Source organism: Palaemon carinicauda, chromosome 2 (assembly GCF_036898095.1).
Source record: "Palaemon carinicauda isolate YSFRI2023 chromosome 2, ASM3689809v2, whole genome shotgun sequence".
Lineage (NCBI taxonomy): Eukaryota > Metazoa > Arthropoda > Malacostraca > Decapoda > Palaemonidae > Palaemon > Palaemon carinicauda.
The window spans coordinates 74,921,385-74,928,287 of record NC_090726.1 but is presented as its reverse complement, the minus strand read 5'-3'; positions in this window follow the sequence as shown (position 1 = coordinate 74,928,287).

The window sequence follows — 6,903 nt, the reverse complement described above, 5'->3', positions numbered from 1 at the left end:
GGCCATGAGAAGCTATAGGAAATTCATAACTTCCTAATTCTCCCAAGTAGCCCAGATGATGCTGTTTTATTGAGAGTTTTATAAATTAGACATCTATTTTGCTCCATGAAAGAATGAATTGGCTGTATGGTATAAGTTTTTGGCTGTTCTGGTGTGAACTTAGAAAATACATTGTTTGATGCTTAAACTGTACATTTACAGATAAGAACTGGTATTTGCACAAGTTACCAAGTTTTGAGGAAGCAAGTGTCTTTGTAAATAATAAATAACTTTGTTGTGAAATGTACCAGTAATTCAAAATAATAAATAAAGCCTTGGGTAACTGTAAATTAATCATGATCAAGGTGGTAAAGTCTCGAAAAGAATGTTTTGAGGGAGATACTATTAGAATTAATCATTCCATTCTTGGTAAGAAAAAGTGCAAATTTGGTAAAGTTATTGAAAAACTTGAAAACATATCTATATGGTAGAATCTAATGATATGTTTTTAAGGAAAATAGAGTATATTTGATGGTATTAAACAAAGAATGGTGTGGAAGCTAGCCCAGCAAAGCTAGAAAGTATGTAAACGTTTACTCTAATGTAAGAATTATTACTGATGGAACTGGAAGTGAAATTGTGACTACTGTAAATACTAAATATGTTTTTAATTCAAGTAGGATGATTAGAGAAGTAGGCAGTACTAAAAATAAAACCAATCAGAGTTTTCACACCTCAGCTAATGAACGTTACCAACAGTCAAGTAAAGTCTACGGGCATCCCCTCCCAGCTTCCAATTGCTTACTGTACAGTAGATGGTGAAAAGTACAATTTTGATCCAAATTCATGATCTTCATCCGTATCACCTTAAAACTTTCATGGTTTCTTCTGATGCTTAATGTCTAGACAAATACACAGATAAATAAATAAATACATATATAAACCGACCAGAAAATATAACCTTCTGTTAATCTCTTTGGAGAGGGTAAAAATCCTGTCCACAGAAACACACACAGACAAATAAAAAAAAAATAAACCAATCTGAAAACATAATCGCCTGCAAAGCTCATTGACCGAGGTAATAATCTTGTCCACAGACACATAAACATGGCAATCAATAAGTAATTAAAATATAAACCGACCCAAAAACATAGCCTCGTGCCAACCTCGCTGGTGGAGGTGATATCCCTGTCCACAGATAAACACACAAACAAATGAGTAAATAAATAGATAACCCGACGCGATTTTATAACTTCTTTGGCTGAGGTAATAAAATGACGAATAAGTTGAAGAATTTTGTTATGGAAAAGTGATAGTTTGTGTGCTTATATTCCTGATATTGTTTGAGTTTTCCTATTCCAAAAGACGTGTTTAACTTTTATAATGTGTTTACTTTCCTGATCAAAACAAGAGTTCTGTTACAATAATGTATATTTCCGTAATCATTGGATTGAAAAATATAATTATGTTTAAAGATGTACATCTGACTAAATTTTCATGAAGATATATTACCATGACTACTCAGGCATTGACACTTGAAAACAGTAAGTTTTGAATACCAACAATCGGAGGTCGTCGCAGCTTGTGTTTCCATTCGGCACACCTTTATTTGTAGCTATCAACTTAATGAATCCCAAATACATTAATACTATAAGGTTGAAACATGTTTGGAACTTTTCCTTCTATGCTTGTTATCGCTCATTTATTCGGCGATTTCTCGCTGGTCAGTGGCTCATATTCCTTATACTGCTCTCCCAGACAGCTAGACTAGATAAACTACATGATCTTGAGAGAACGGCATGATGCAGTAAACATTTGAAAATCGTAGCTCTTTGCTCAAGTGGTTGTCTGTAGACGATTGTTCTTGTTCACGATCTGCCACACACCCCTCAACTACTCCTGATCGATCGTTTACCCTTCTTTGGCCGAGAAATAACACATCTAGCCCCTTCTTGCTTCCAGCAAATATAGCCTGAAGTAATGTCAGGTTATTAGGTGTGTAGTCTAAAAGGGGAATCTTATACTATTGTATACAAACCTGAATAGATGCCCACTTTTTATTTCATAATTATAAGGTATGTTTTAGTTCCCAAGGCATCTTATAGACAAGGCACCACTGAAGTAGTTATTCTTAGCCACAATCTTAGAAAAACTGTCCCTTTGGGTGCCTTTCTAGCCTTTGGCATTACAGCCTTGGTTGGTTGACAAGGGGTTCCGAACCTTTTTGCCTTCCCTTGTCATCTCAGTCTAAGGATAGATACTGACTCTGAGTTAGTTGCATTATCTGGTCAGCTCAGTCTAAGGACCCGAATTAACTGTGGACCAAAGGGAGTTGGGCTAATGCTCCTTGTCTGCAGCAGATCCTCTTATGTCACTAAGCTTGCTCATCCAGTGGATAGATGTCTTATCCCAAACAACCCATCTTTTTTATAAAATAGCAGAAACACAGTGAATGATGTGCTTCTCAAAAGTGAATTTGCTTTCAAGAATCATACCTAAGATTTTAAGAGTCATATAGAATTAAAGAAATATTATCAATACTGATCTGGATGTTGAGGAGCCAATGTCTTCCATATACTCACAAACCTTTATGTATACTGGAAATACTTTGCCCCCCCCCCCAAAAAAAAATAATAATAATAATAATAATAATAATAATAATAATAATAATAATAATAATAATAATAATAAGAACGAAAGAGCCTTGTCTGGGAACAGTGAATGATACAATAAATTGATCACCTGGAAAAATAATCCACAATTCTTTGCTAAGATCCAAAGAAAACAGCAATTTAAATTACCAAGATTTTTTTTTTGTGTCAATTGTTTCAGTTTCTCACACTTCCTTTGTTTATATTCGCCATTAGTAATACAAAAGGTTTGTTCGCTAAGACTGCTGGATTTTCTTTGCCCCGTTAAGGCCCAGTGAAGGTAACGTCCACTGAGAATATGAAATAATTTGCCAAAACCACAAGAACCATTGTAAAAAAAAAAAAAAATAAAAAAAAAATACCCAAAAAATTATTGTAGATTGTTGATGAAAATTTCGCGTATCGGTACTAAATGAGTAGGCAATTCCTGATTTGTATTTTTTAACGTAGTATTTGTTTTTAGTGCATGTTTTGATATAAGAACTAATTCAAACCAAGAACTTAATAGTTTTTGTCTTTTTTGATGACCCTACCTCATATACCTGTTACATAATGAATGCCCTCACCGTTTTCTGGACCCCGTAATGTTGCATCGTTTTCTTAATAGTGAATAGCGAGGAAATAACAAAAATAATAAGTTACATCATGGCTTTATCTTTTGAGGAAATTATCTCTAATGCTAAAAAAAAATACAACAAAAACATTTTGTTCACTTGATATTTTCACTATTTTGAGTCATACTCAATTAGAATACTCTATTATTGATAAAATTAATGCTGCATGGTGATCAAACCGATTCAATGGAAGCAGTTATCCGAATTGTCCTTGTTTTCAACAAGAGTCATCAGATATATGAACCAATTACGAAACAAAGGGTCTGTAAGTAACAGTCCCCGTGCACTGAAAAATTAAATGCTCAATAAAAACAGATGATAAGAAAAAAGAAATAATATAATTGTTTTCTGATATACAGAGGTATTCCAATAATTCTGGGTGTACATCACTTGTGTATGAAGTTAGACTCATTAGTTGTGGGTAGATATTGTATGAATACTTTCTGTGTATGTAAATGTCTCATTTAATATAACTATACCATCTATTATGTTCAAACTTTACATTTTCATTAGGATACAAAATATAAGTAATAAAGATAAAAAAAAAAATAAGATTACGTAAAATACTTTGCCTCATGCACGTTTATCTTCTTTCGAGCTTCTACACAATTAACTTTATCATTTGTTATGTGTCATCACTGCTATTTTACGATTAGAGGACATAAAATGCCGTTCAACTTCATCTAGATAATATTAGTCAGAGGGTTTGTGACTAATGGTACTTGCAAATTCATACTTTGACTGAGAGAGAGAGAGAGAGAGAGAGAGAGAGAGAGAGAGAGAGAGAGAGAGCTAATATATGAAGTTACCAGTTAGTAGGTTTAGTTATGTTGTTTCCATATACACCCAACAAAAGATTGATTTCTTCCTCGCGGTAATTAATTTCCACAGATATGGCACCAGACGTCAGCTGTGCTAAAATATCTTCATATATATACTATTTTTTTCTGTTATCAACAAAATTGTTTAGGTTGTTATAATGCTTATTTAATACTACTAACTATGAGAAAACATGCAATATGCTCAAAAGATTGATTGTATACTTTCTTAATTTTTTTATTCATTAACTTCTAAAATTAGATTATATATCAAGGAGCAAAATCCAACAAAACCTCGTGACATTGTAGAAGCAGCTTAGGCATATTCTTCATCACACTCTTATCATCCTGGTGAGAAGTGAGCAGGAATCGGAAATATAATTTTTATCAAAAAAAAAAATGAAAGGAAAATTAACACTAAGATAAATAAGATAGGCTGGTAGGCAAATAAGACTAGAGTTATCTAAAAATATATCATTATGCAATGGGGTGGTGAATGGCACTAGGTATTTTCAATAGTGGGTGATAGAGGATTTTCTTGTGCTGTCGATTCCAATGCTTATTTTACCCTATTTGGAGCGTGAAACCTTACAACATGTTAACTTAAGTCTTTACCTTGCAGTCTTGGACGAGTGGATACTTTTCCAAGCATTGGAAATTACTTGAGGTGTAAATAGTATAGTTTCAGCATTTGTAGCTACTGAAAAAATTTTCTCTATATTGCTTGGAAATGTTCCAAGAGACAAATCTCCAGATGTAAATGAAAACTAAAACAGGAAGGAACGAACCGATAGATATAGTAAGTGCTCTGAATACTAGAGGCAAAGCCTGTAGAGTGTGCATCCTCTCATTATAGCTAACTTACATACTCGAAGTATCTTTTGCTGATTTTAAGAAACTTCAAGAGTCTAACCAGAACATAAAGACGATCAAAATAAATACTGATTTTGGTGTGATGTTAACCTTACCATTAAATTAATTTTAGATGATAGACTAAGATACATGGAAATTTCAAATTCCTAGAGTCTAGCATACATTACCAAAACGTTTATAGTCATTTTTTTTATCGCAGGTATATTGTTTTAAAAGTGATCCATGGTATTTGTGAAGCCCGTAAATTTTGAGATAGGAATAATTAAATAAAGGTTAAAGAATTTTATATCTGACCTGGCATGACATCAGATAGTTCCTTCTATTACAACTCTTGTGATACTTGTCAAAAGCCCAACCAAAAACGGAATAAGAAAACTGCTTAAGTTAGAAAGCCAATCATAACTACACTATTTAGTGGGGTTACAAAATTTTTTGTCAGACTTCATATATTACGCCACAAGGTTTCCAGATGCGATTCCCTCATAAATATAACTTAATTTAATGTTGCAGATAAACTCGCTGAAATAAAAATCCATTTCTTGTGCTCTTTTTGCTAAGGAAATTTTATTGGGATTCATTGAGATTTTCACCTAATTGAGTTAATTTATGGACCACAGGTAACGGGTTCTCTTACAATCCTAAATGAAATGAGGACTAAAGAGTTTCGTTGACATACACAGATTATTTATTCATTCTTATCGGACCTTAGGAGGACACAAAGAAACATCTTATATGGTTGTGGAAAATAACGATAAGACCATTGGCACGTATAACACGTACTTCGATTTAAAGAGTACAAATTGTAGTTTTACAGACTTGAATTAGGTGATTTTGCTATTTCCATCTCAAATTAGCAAACTCATAGTCGAAGGGACAATCAATTTTTTGTCTTGGAGAAAGTGAGCTAAGTAGATATTATCGCGTATGTGACCTTGCTCAAAATCTGTATAAAGAAACCTAAAGACACTTTATGAAGATTGTATGGCTAGTATTCAACAGTCTTTTAATTTTACTTCTCAAGGTTCAAAGTCTTGATGATGTTGAAAATACTTTACACAATATCATGTTTAATAGTCTTGAAAACTGTTAATACACCACTTGGATAATTATTGTTGTAATATCACCTCCTAAGTTGAGTTTCATTTTTTTATTTTCCTGCAAAGGGGCTTTCGTAGAAACAGAACACCAGATACTTGTTTAACTACAGTACCCCAGGACTAGCAAAAATTAAATTTTAGAAGTTTATTTGATTTCCTTGAAAACAGGACATTACAACCATCTTGCAGATCTCTACAGCAGAGTTTGCATTCAATAATATTTATAAAATATAGCGCATAGCTGTATACATTCCAGACAACATTTTGTTGATTAAGTTACGGTTGTCATGTAAAGGAAAATTTCATATTCAAAAAACTTTTCCAAATCATGGTGTCCTTCCCTTTTTTTTAGTAGTATTCTTTTCCACCAAAAAACACTTTCGCCAGGAGTGTCAAATATTTTTAGGCACTTAACTTTATTTAACCATTGACACCAGTCCTTTGATGAGGTGTAAAAGTTTCCAGCTTGAAGGTTAAAATCTGGATGATAATTGTGAAGAGCTCTAACGATTTTCATAACCAGTGATATCTTATATTTTCCATCAGTTTAGTGTTACAATTGCGTTTTCTTTTGAGATGGCATTTGCTGAGAAAAGGGTCACCACCAGGCTAGACCCCAACTTATGTTCCAGTGCTTAATTACGTTCAGTTGAATAGTTGAGGACTAACCTTATCCTACCAAAGGTTGAGCATGGGGAAAATCCGCATATATTGTCAAGCGTTAGAGTTTCCAATGGTTTGTAACCATACAATCGCAACCTAGATAACGGTCACAAGGAATTTCTGAGTAGCCAGATGCACTTAGAAAAATCATAATAGTTCACATGCGGTGATCTTTTTAATTTTGAGTAATATACTGTAGGTAATATAC